Raw genomic sequence first — 13,198 nt, forward strand, 5'->3', positions numbered from 1 at the left:
CATAAAAAATTGTACATTACGTATATTCTTATGTATTCTTGTGTATCTCTGTATATTCTAAAAGAAAGAAAAAAACAATCAGTGTTCTCTTTATCATAAGTGATAAATAATCAGCCACGCCTCGTAGACGAAACATCGATTTTTAAGATTAACACTTCCTAAACAAGAAGCGTTGGAAAATTTCATTGTGGAGAGAAGAAAGTTTCCAAGTTTTGGCTTATTTCCACGTAAGAAGCTGCTTCCTCGCTTGGTTTTAACGTTAATCGATCGTCACCGATGCACGTCACCTGACAGAAACATCCTGGAAACCCTGAACGACAACGGAATCCACTTTTGCCCGCCCCTGTTGGATAATACGCTTATCAATCGCGCGAATTGAATTCACGAGGTAGCTATTTATGAGCTGCCGGAACGGGTAATCGCGAGAAAATGCACAATATTTTTACGATGACGAATTCGGTCGCGTGATTCGGATTCATCGGTGGGATAAATTCCGGTGCCGCGTGTTTCACGATTTATTTCGCGACAAATCTGGATTATGCATCGCGACCGCTCGCTCGCAATCGCGTCGACGTTTACATCAGGATGAAAGCTCTTCTACGTGGATCCACAAATAATTTTTTGTCGCCGATAAACTTGCGCTTTCTCGCGTTCTGTATAAATCGCGCGGCGTGAAAGCAGTAAATTAGCTGTCGGTTCGACAGTGGTGGATCGGTTCCAAAGGAATAACTCCACTCGCCACAAAGTGGAGTATTTGGTCCAGAAAACTGTTACAACATTATCGTCTCTGTCTTAATAAATTTAAACTTGCTTACGGATGAAAACTACAAGCGACAAATATTATATAAGCGAATAACAGCAATTTTCTCTGTCGTCTTTTATGGCAGAGTCATTTAAACGTTGTCAATCAATTTTATATAAGAACGTTTCTTTCGTTTGATCGTTGGGTGAAATGTAAGATTTCGTCACGTACTTGAAGATTGAAAAATGTATATCGCTTATTTATAAAATAAAAAAGCGACACGAACGTTGGTAAATAAAATAAATATTTTCTGAAACATTATTTGTGCCGCCAGGGTATTGAACAGTAGCGCTAAAAAACGTTTGCAAATTTCATTGATCTTTGAAAAAAGACAACTCCAGGAATAAACAAAAATGCAAAACGATGCCTTCTTTGTTTTAAAATGTTTGAAAGCTTAAAATGTTTGGCCGGCTTTATAAGCCGAATACTCCACTGTGCGATGTGAAAAAACAAGCTCGTGTGCCAAAAATGATGGAAAAACGCGTGAACGGATACAGTTTCGATTCGAGATGCGTGAACGAGTACCAACTTAAAACAGGAAAAATTGGGAAAAATGATTTTTGCGCACGCTCGACGTATAAATCCGCGCGATTTATCCATCAGCTTTTCAACGGAACACGACAATCTTGTTCGGATTGTAATTAACCAGCAACCCGGTGGATTGACTAACAATTTAGACTCCTGGAAAATATCCACGAGAAACTTTTGCAAAGCATGTCCGTGTCCCGGTTGATTCGGTTCCCTTTTTTTTTCCTTTTCCTTTTTTGTTCTGGCTTGAAACTTTGATTGAAAGTTTCGCATCGACGAGAACGCGCAGCTTTTCCCTCTCGATCGTGAAAGCGATCGAATAAATTCGTGTAAGAGTTATTCTATCGCGTTTTTCTTGCACTGTCTAGCTTTTCGGGGCTTCTGGTTTTTGTCGAAGAAAAATATACGGGATGGGTACACGAAACGTTCGTTGGTTGTAAAGGATCACTTTTATGGGTCTCATTTTGACTTTTGATATTTGAGACGATACTATTTCCTGCGTTTTCTGTGTACGTTCGTCACAAAAAAAGGTACAGTTTAATACTTTCCTTTCTCTAAAAATACTACAATTACATATAGAATTATTCCATCAGTTCATTTTGCGTTACGTTACATCTTATTACTAGTATTAGTACATTCGTTCATTCAACGAATAAATTAAATCCTAAATTAAAACCTTCGATCTTGCGTACAACTAATTTTCCAACGTGAATTTCTCTTCACGTACGTAGCTAAAAGTGATGTTCCCTGTTTCTAAATTCGATTTTCATCCGAACGAGTTACAAAATATTCTTTTAATCACCGATGTGAGATAAAAATGTCGAAAGTACACGATCTTAGCTGTTCCAGCTACCTAAACAAAGTGGAGCTCTAACATCAAACCACGTAACATTCCATCTTCGTCAGTGTCCTATAATTTTATCATTTCGTATTCAGTATCATTTCGTTATTCCCATCACATACCAATTTACCAATATCTCTCCAATGTTTCCTATTGAAACTACTAAGTAAATCAACAAGACTCTCTCTTTCTCTCTCCACGAAAGCAAAAACACCAATCTAAACTTCCTCTCTGAATCAACCCTCAAGACCATCGCGTAAATATCGCGCAGATACGTAACAAACTTCCACAACGCGCAATTGTCACAGAGTCACGGAATAGAACAGCGAAGGATAGGGGGAAAAAAAACGAGAAACCACGATTTATCCATGGTCGACAAACGAATTCAGCGCGTTTTATCCGCGAAAAAAGAAAGCGACGCGTTGGAACGTCGCATCGATCATTCGGAAAGCGTTCGCGGGGATCGATCGATCTTCCCAAATGGTCCGCGGTAACGCGCGCGTTACGACGCGAGTTTTTACACCCTCCTCTCGGTACGTACAAGGTTTTTTTCCAGGTTAGTCGTCGCGCGGCTGCTACATCGCGGATTTTTTCAGTCGGAAAAATCCTCCTCCTCCGTACTCTTCTCCCCTCCTCGCCCGCTCAAGTGGATTTGCCCAGGTAAAAAGTCGTTTTCGCGTCGCGCTACGCTGCTGGAAACGCTCGATCGCGGTTTCCTCGACGCCGATTAAACCGGCCACAGGATGCAAGTTCGCGCGCGCGTTAAATGCGACTTAAAACTGCGATCGCGCGGTCCGCGAAATTTAATGTCGGACTTAGGAGATTAGCCGGCTTGGTAATTTTTAAAATACCAACGCCACCGGCTGTTAACCCGTTCCGGTTCGAATTAATTCTCCTCGAAATGAATTTTCCCGCGACCCTCCTGCTGGTTGCGCGCCGCGTGAAATGTTTCGCCGTCGGCCGTGAACGCGCTGAATTTTTGTTCCTTTTCTTCCGGTTTCGTTTCGTCTAATTTCTGTTGCAGCGATTATGAGAAGGGTTCATGACAGCGAAACGTGCTGATGTTGTGGGGAATTGGTGGTTTGTTATAGGAGATTTTTTGCTTTCTCTGTTATGGTAATGATGAAATGAAGGCGTTGTGGAAAGAAATTCTTTCAGAGGTTTCAAATGGAGGTACTGAGAGGGGATGATTATAGCGTTTGGGTGGTACGATGTAGTCGGTTTAGACGTCGATAACTCGCGGTTACGGTGAGATTGCTGAAATATATGTGTTATATACTAAGTAGGAATTTTTGTGACGAATTTCGTTGCTTTCAATGTCTCTATCGCTTCTCGAGATACGAAAGAACTTCATTTATAAAAGCTGCGCTGTTCGGAGGCTGTCGTAGCCTGTTTAGTAACAATTCATTCCCTTCGTTGGAAATAAATTATGTAGCTTCTGAAATCAAATTAGATAACGAAATAATCCAAAGAGAAATAATCTGCTTGTTTCAAATACCATTTCACCATTGTTGAAAATGTGAGCAAATAAAATTATATATCGTTCAAACGACCATTTTTCGAATGTTTTCTTCAAATAATATCCAAACTCCTATTACGCACACTGTTCACAATAACGCAGTTCAATCTTGTAAAACTCACGCCGATATAACAATCGAAAGAAATCTAATCTGTCGATCAAAAACTCTGTCAGAATATCAGAAGTTCCATTAACAGAACGATGGAACGAAAACTGCATTTACGTAAAAATCGCAAAGCACCGTACAGATAAAATGCGAAACCACTTGTCCAACTAAATATTTTATCGTGTGAAATATCGTCGTTGAAAATCGATGTTCTCACCGAGAAAAGAGACAACGGTTCCACGATTCTGTGGATGGACACGCGTGGCAGGAACCGCGAGCGATTCTAGCGGAAACGTTTCGGTGAAAAATCGCGGGCGAAAGTTTCGACGGTCGAGCAGCGAGGTAGCGGACTAATCGGACGGAAAACGGGCACTTCCGGTCGCGTCCCGACCGATCGTTTCGTTCGAGATGAACGCGGATGACTGTTCTACCACGCTAGACGCCACGAGACTCACCGGCGAAGAATCAGAGAGAGGGGAGAAGTGGTTCTTCCGTCTGGTCCCGTAGCCGTAGCTCGTTTTACGCTTCACGATTTTTGTCCGCAGAAAGGAAGCATCAACAAACAACGCGTGCCACGGATGAGGCAACGGGTGATTTATAAAGGAAGAATTACGTGCTGGCTTAGTTACTTTCATGCGAAATTCCGTTATTTAAAAGATCTGCAAATTTTACCGCGTACAGTCCTTTTGAGAAAATTATATGAAAGATTCGGAAGCCAGAAACCAGTACGAGTTTCATTTCATTAAGAATTCCGTTATACCGTGTAAATGCCATTTCAATGGATTTAGTCCAACGGGTCTAATTTATCTGCGATAGCCTACAATTTGGTCATTGTTATTAAATGTGCGTAAGTGAGAAAAAATATTTTGGAACTTTGGTTAGGAAAAAGAGAGATCGATAAAGAATATTTTAACGGATTATATCGTGATAATGTGAAATGCTTCCATTTGGTAAAACATTATCGAAAATTGCAATAGTGTATGTAAATTGATTTGATATTGTAACATTACCGTTCTAATATTTGATAGTTCCCAGGCGATTTCGATGACTAATTTGCAGAAATTTGATATTTTAATTGCTCGGTACAATACGTTAAATACTATGTGTGTATCGCGTTAAATATTATGCGTGTATCGCGTTAAATATTATGCGTGTATCGTATTAAAACCGTTCGATATCTGCATTTCACGTAATAATTTTGCAATTGTAAGCTAGATTAATATTTGTGCGTAACCTTTTCCCAGAATGTAGCGATACAACGTCGAAAGAATCATTTCCATTTCTATAATCAACTGTCATTTGTCTGAAAAATGCCGTCGTTCCATTGCTCCACCAAAAGTTCCATGATATATTTCCTAATATTTAATTTGCGCAAACTTGATCTATTTCCTAGAATCTGTTTAATAGTTCGAGTCAAGCTCATTAACTAAAAACTATCACCATTATTTATACGTACAAATACGCGCATAACGTATTGTTTAGATTCCATAGATTGCCGTCCTAGATTTATCACTCCTCCAGCAAATGTCAATTTTATTTATTCGCGAGTGTTAAACGTTTGTGGAATCCGCTATGTAAACGAATAAATAAAGAGGAAAAAATTGTCTCTTTCGACGTTGTAAATATCCCAACAAATAAAAAACTTTTTATATTTCGTTTCCCAATTTCGATCGGAAGCCGATAGCGAGCCGTGTTTGCGCAGCCATATATTTAGCAGCATTAAATCACTCGTGACCCGTATCAATTAAAGATTAGTGATATATGTAGTTGTGTTTCGTTCCGCCGCTACGTTTCGTTCTAGCGCTTCATTCCGTTCTATTCGCGTTCCGTCTTCGAGCGTTTTGGATACAATGAACTTACACTACACCCTACTCGAAACATTTATTCTCAACTACGATAAAGGAAGTTTGACGCGATGTTTATTCTTAACCAGACATTCGAGCAAGAATATGCAAACTTACTATTGATTCTGAATTTAATTTACTTGTTCTACTCGGCCCGTGTTGGATTCATTTGCATTTAAATGGAGCAAGCGACAACACACGCTTATCCGTCGAGCCTTTTTTTAAAACGAGATTCCTTGGCTTATGATCGAAGCGTAAATAGGCGCTAATACGTAATCCATACGCTTCTTTTAAACGCTTCTACGTTCTCCTTTTTATCATTGTTTTGTCATTTTTTTTTACTATCTTGGATCAGCTTCCAGTATGAATAAAAACACAACTTGTTTGGGTTAGCAAATATATCAATAGGAATATAAGGCTATTAATTGTCAATTATTCAGTGTAGTAATGTCAACTTAATATGCGCGTATAAAACTTGTTAACTTGAATCGTGTTTGGCTTACTGGCCTGCATTTATCGTATTTATGAAATATCTACATTTAATGTAACGCGTAATTGACCGAACAACATTATCTCAAATGGTATTTACGAGAAAACAGGAAATAAATCATCCTTATCTGCGGTATGTTATGCGTGAAAATATTAACATACCAAAATTTCGACAACGATTTAGTGTCTCATGAATATGCAAAATGTGACAATAATAATCTTTTTCAGATCTTGTTCCTTGTACTACAATCGACTACTATGGACACGAATAGCTACATAAAATATGTGCATAAGTTCGCGTAAATGTTTGCTCGTCGTTTCACGACGATAAAGATATACGAAAATTAATTGCCAGCATCTTTTTCGTAAAGGATAGATTTCAGATCAAAAATAGATAAGAGGAAAGTTATAGTAATTAATTAGTAAAGAAATTGTAGTAGAAACAAAAAAAGAAGAAAAAACAGCATGCTCTGAATACCTAACCGAGTTTCTCTAATCCTTTTTCCCTGCAATTTAGCATCGCGATTCAACCCCCTTCCGTCTACAATTACTTCCTCGTTGCGCGTGTTTCTCGGCGCATCGCGGTCGTGAGTCGCCTCTTAAAAGCCAAGTCGCGATTATTTCATTCCGACGAAGAGTTAACCAAGAACAGCGAGACGTCCGGCAAATTTTAATCCCCACGGGTCCGTCGGCGCAAAAACGAAAGGCGGATCGTCGGAATACGCTTAATTTTCCGGATTTATTAGAGCGTGATAAGAAATCGAGTTAACGCTTTTCTAAGCGGCTCGCGGGCTTCCGAGGGGGATTAAATATTTGGTAGAATTTTCGGCGTCCGCCTTCTGCGTCCTGTTCGTCACGTTTTATATATAGAAGCAACCGCAAACGCCCACTTCAAAGATGAACAGAAGCGCCACTAGCTCGCCCATCCTATTCAGGCGTCTGCATCATTTTACAAGTTTACATTTCAATTTATTGGCCGTGTCTACAAAAATTTATCTCTAGTTTGCAAATTTCTCATTTTTCTTGGTCTTCGATATTTTTTTGTTCTTTTTTCTGGTAAAGAATTTCCGTGAAAAAATATTCTTTCTCGGCGAGGATCTTCATGCAAGGATCTTTTCAAGGATATTATTATTTCTTACATTATGAAAAAGATGTGTTTAGAAAGGTGACGGAAGTAGACATTTCATGTCCGTATACGTGACTTTGAGGTTTCAGAATTTTTTAATGTCGTAAAACAGGTAATAGTCCAAGTTGTTTGATGTTGAAAGTTGTTGTTAGTACCCGTTGTTAGTACTTATTGTTAGTACGTATTGGTAAACTAACAGTTCAGAAGTCACGTTGATCAACTGTATAAATTGAAAAGTGGAAAAAAAGAATCGTGTTACGAACGCTGTTCTCTAAAACTTACTTTTCAATTTGCTACTATTTATACAATTTTCCTGCAATAATCTTACGAAAGTAATCCATTTGCTTCTCGAAAATCGAATATTCATCGTGTAGTTGTTTAAAGAAATTGAAGGATTTATAAAAAGTGGTGTTTATCAATCTGATTTCTGAGAGGCTCAGATGTTAATCGCTAGATTATTTCCAAGTTACGATTTAGTATGTTATAATTTATATAATTTAGTTTGCGTTTAAATTCGATCGCAAGTATTTCGTACTCTTCATTTATATTTTCTGCGATAAAAAGGTAGTTCGGTTATCGACAAGTTTCCTTTATTTAGAAGCAAAGGGTAATTTTGCATTTTCACGTGTATTCATGTTAACTGTAGCATAAAAATTGCAAGCGTCAAACGATGGAGAAAATTAAAATATTAACATATATTGGATCGCTATTTGGCAAACATTCATATTTCGCTGCTTCCCTTGTAAAATATTTATTCCGGCTACTGTAAAATTATGGCCTTTATCGAACAATATAAAATTCTCATACACATATTAAAATTGTTGAAATTGCTTTCGTTGCGATTTGAATATAGCCAATTACGCATATATCTTTACTTTCCAATTATTTCTCTGAAAATTCTCTGACGCAAATTATCCTAAAATAAATAAAATACGTCACGAAACCAACTTCATCTTTCGAACATTTTCTATTTCAGAACCATATTTGAAACGATTAGATTTCGACGGTATCTACTTAAGATGAAGTACACCCGATCTTTCTGCTACAACTGGCAAAGTTCAGCATTAGTTTTTTCATGATTAATCTCTCATCGTGAAAGAAACACTCTACAGATGAAACTTTTACTCCGATATTGAAAGTTACCCTCTTACGATCTAGAGCTTGAAACAAATAACATATTCCCTTTCATCGTTCGTCGTTTCCATCTTCGCTAACGTCCCACCATAGATCAAAGCAATAAACGTTGTAATTTTACCTTCTACGATTTAAAAAATATTAACTATACCCGTTTCCTTCACCAACAATCTTCCTTAATTTCGAATTTATACGCCAGATTCGAGTCGTCAAACAGAAATACTATTCGTTTTTAGTAATTTTTTATCGATTTCGTCAAGCTAGAAGCATCTAGTTTAAAGAATACGAGTCGGAGCAGATTCTTTTGCACGAGCCGCAAGAGGATAACCGTAACGCGAAAGGACGCGACAAAATATCGCAACCAGCTCATGCAGAAGCGTATCGCGGTTCTCGATTTGCGAACATTTGTTCGCCACTCGTAAATGTATAATTCGCGAGTAAACGAAACCGCGGCTTTTAATGGATTCCCATTGTTCTGGCCGCGTTCGAGCGCAAACAATGCTCGGCCATTTTCAGTTCTGGCCTTGCTCCCCGTACTTCTATCGCGATCGAAAATTCGCGCCATTCTCCATCACCAGTTTCGATATTCGGCCACTTTTGCCCTGTATACAGTTTGTTGAAATGATGTCCGTTTAAATCTGGTTCGATTTGCTCTTCCATGCTATGCGATCATCGAGACCGATTCAATTCGCCAATTTTGTTATCGAACGCGCTCCGACTAATTTCCTCGTGAAACGCATTGTAAACGGGACTGCTTCAAAGGGATCTGGGTCAACGCACATAAGTATTTGCATACGTATATTTGCATATATTTAGAGGCCACTGTGACGTGTATTTTTGCCATCGTAGGTACACACCATCTCTGGTAAATGTCCCGTCATTTTGCTCCATTGCAATAACGATATACGTGAAATTTATCAAAATGTATAAACTAACGAATGAATGACTAGGAAATTTCATTACTAATTTTAAAAGAAGATCTTTCTCCTCGAATCAATAGCTTAAAAATTAAATGATATAAGGACAAGGAGCTTGTTGATCGATAGAACCGTTGCACAACGTGATTTCTTAATTATAGACGTTAATTTCGTTGTTTTACATGTATATTACCATTTAAAAATCAATTCTATCATATTAGTCTGTACTCTATCGTATCGTAGTAATAGCAAAAGGCAAAATTATTGTAGTTTTTTAATTTATAATTGTATAATAAAGTTACATATATTGCCAGATATAGGCAAATGTCTAAAGACTTTTCGATGATAAGGTACGTGGATCGACGAACGAAGGTATACACGATGGACAAATTTTCGAAAACGATGGAAATAAAGCTACGAAACTACGAACGTCGCTTATTTTGTTGAGCTTCCAACGTCTAGACTCTAACAAGTTAAGTTTGAACTTTGGATTTAAAGTTTTGAAGTAAACTCGAAACTTAACGGTCTGCTTTGGATTTAACTTTAAACTTGAAACTTTACGAGGAGGAGTTTTAATTGATGTGAAAATAATTTGGCGACGGTGATAGATGCGAGTATGTTTCTAAGGATTTAATACCTTCCACCCTCTACAAATTTCTATGATACGATCAATTAGAAACTCTAGTACGACTTTACGGCGTAATTTTTTGAAACCAGAGATTTCCCTTCGAAAAGAAAAATATTATAAACGATACACAGTAAGTTTTCCTTCTTTCACTTTCCTATCGATGAAGATTATTACTAAAAAGTAATTTTCATGCTATTAATGTTAACGTCTTTTGTTTTACCATCTTTATCGCGAGAACATCTCCTAAGTTGGAGGAAAATACGAAAGAATCATTTTTAAAATGCTCAATTTCTCGTTTCCATTTTATATTTGAGATATCTTTAAGATATTTTTCTTAAAAAATGGCAGGTTTCTGCGTTCTTTTAAGAGTGTACTATATTGGGATCCAAAAGTTCGAAGGTGATATCGACGTTTAAAGGAATTCGATGTTTAGTAATGAAATTTTAAATCCGTTGATGCGTCACGTGTTTATATTCCGACATTCGCAGTTGAATTTCTCTATCCCATTTTTTATTTGGCGACGAGTTCTCGTATGCATAGTTAAGTATTTTAATCACGTATTGTGGACACGTTTGGCATATTTTAATAAGCGGAATTCACTAGAGAGAAACGTACCGTATTACATTTAATAAGGTGATAATGAGATGACATGTTTTGAAATGGCTAAAATATGTAAATGAAATTTTCTTGCAGAAACACGGTCGTTTGGACCTTGCAACTAATAAGATTTTCTTATAGCGTTTAATAATTCACGAAGAAATTATTTTCTGAAATAAATCTGAAACTTTTTACGAGGTAACGAGCAAAGTAGCTGCAATTAAAATTTTATACAATAAGTCCTCCAACAAAGTAGCATTGAAATGTACTTATATATATATATCCGCAATCGCATTACTTAGGTTTCAACCTTTGACTTAAGATCTCAAGATCTTTCTCCTAATAATAATTTTCCTTTCAGCAAAGGGATCTTGAATTTCTTGAATGAAAATTTTAAAGATAGAATGTAATAATAATACCTATAAAATAAGATTGCTATTTGTTATATAAGATAAAACTACATTTTTTATATTAAATAATTGGAAGAACTGTATTTATAATATTTATTACTGTACTTTACAGATTATCGCTGTATTTACTTGAACATGTTATCGATTAATTAAACGATAAATAACAATATTTGGTAAAACCAATGTTAAATTTTAGTACATTATGTCCTTTTTCAAGGACATTAGATATTTTTCTATTGTCAATAATCGATTAAAAAAACGTGCGTTTCACAACTTAAAAAGAATTCGATCTTTTTTTTATTTCAGACAAATGCAGGAAATCTTTAATATTCTAAATGAATCGCATTGTAAATTATCCTACTGATTAAATATCGAATTAAACTGAACGAAAAGAAACAACAATACGAGATCGAACAATTGTTCGTATCTGCATATATATTTCCCAGATGTGAGAGGGAAGAAAATTATGTTTTACCTGATAATACTATGTTTCCATACAGTTAAACATCATCGGGTTTAGGCATTTAGAACAGATTGATATAAAACATTAACGTGATTCATTCGGACAGCAGCGTGACAAGCCGTTCGCGAAATTTAACGAATTTTATCCTATTGTATCGCGGGAATCGGTTTAACATCGGGAATAAAATTGTCATTTAATTCGATGTTGTCGGTGTCATCGATTAATTCGTTTATAAATCGATGCGCCTGTCGAAACGCTGGGAAATGAACGAGATTTAATTGCAAAGTGGAGTCGAGTAAATTTTCACGATTAAAAGTACAACCCTCCCCCGTGTAATTGTAACACGTCGCTCCAATTTGTTTTTCACGTTTCCGTGAAACGATTCGTGTCGATCATCTGACCCTAACCACCGATTATTAGGCCGCTCATGAAACAGGCTAATTAGTCGTATATGTACGCAATTTGTTAGTCGTGTTTTCCATGCGTTCTTACAATTTGTAAATGGTTTTAATCGAATGTTCAGCATTAAACCATAAATGCGATCTTTGTTAACAGTAAATTTTAATTGTAACTCGTTCGACTTTTAAGAACGATATTTCTTTAATTTGTGGTTCGTTTCTGCTCGACATTAAAATTCACGACGAGTAAAGTACAAAACTTGTACAAAAAAAAAAAAAAAAAGAAAATTCAGAATAAAAGGTACATGAAAGATAGATTTGTGTCAAGCAAATATTTTCTATATGCTAAATGCGATCTCTTTGTCAGAGATTAATTAAACAATATTTTAATAACAGCATTGCATTATTTATAAAATGTTGAATACCGTTAAAGCTACGATATCTGCGTGGCAAAAAGCATGATCAATTATCGTTGATCAATAATTTTACAGTATAGCGTAGTAAAAAAACAAAGATATCTGGTGGAAATATTTTTAAGCAAGTACGCGTTACGATATATCAAAAGCTTTTTCTGTTAATGTTTTCGTCCTATCAGACATCTGTTTTCTGTTCTTCCGACGCTGTCTTTTTTCTGAATTTCAAGCGATTTAACTCTTTTACAGCTGATACAGTCAGCATCTGTAATAATTAGTTGTAATTTATATATTTAAGAAATTCCTCAGACTGTGCGTTCTTCCTTTTTAATCAAACTCAATTATATAATATATAATATTCAATCACGATATAATTCAATCACGTTTTTAATTATTGTTCTTGCTTTAAATTCGCTTAATCCAATACAGTGTTTTAATAACAGTAATTTAGATTGAAATTCGGACAAGAGTTTATTTGAGTGCCTTAATTAATTTCTCCATTTATTGGATTTTTTAAAAATAATTCTAACATCCGAAATAATTCGGAGAGCGACCTAGATTCTGACGAATTTCTCAATATTTCATATTAAAATGCGACTTTAATTTTATTTAAAAAGCAGGGAAAATTAAATTTAAGCATAGTCGTTTCTCAGTTTTATCCGGCGCTTTCACCGCCCAATAAAATACACCTAACGATCGCGCGTAGAGAAAAGGAACATTTGGCAAATTCTCTGCTCGAAGGAATAATAAAGAAAGCCGCTGATAAATATCGTAGGCTTTCCCTTTCATCTAAATTGTAAAAACTAATAATTGTCATATGTACAACAATTGTTTTGTACGGTATATAAAATAGAATAAAATAAAGTTTGGCATTGGCATATTTAGATGAAGTGCTTTTTACATAAAATAATGCACGTGTAATTTCATTATCTATCAATTATTTAGCCACGTAAAAAAATCGAACATTCAAAGAGACAAGAAGA

The 13,198-nt window shown here is 36.2% G+C and overlaps 1 protein-coding gene across 10 annotated transcripts in view; it reads right to left on the reverse strand.

Moving 5' to 3' along the window:
* LOC117231243 (collagen alpha-1(XVIII) chain) overlaps positions 1 to 13,198 on the reverse strand; it is a 344,917-nt gene that overhangs the window by 66,733 nt on the left and 264,986 nt on the right. The window lies entirely within an intron of this gene.

The sequence above is a fragment of the Bombus vosnesenskii genome, unplaced genomic scaffold (genome assembly GCF_011952255.1).
Source record: "Bombus vosnesenskii isolate JDL3184/JDL3185 unplaced genomic scaffold, Bvos_JDL3184-5_v1.1 scf7180000013272, whole genome shotgun sequence".
NCBI classification, from domain to species: domain Eukaryota; kingdom Metazoa; phylum Arthropoda; class Insecta; order Hymenoptera; family Apidae; genus Bombus; species Bombus vosnesenskii.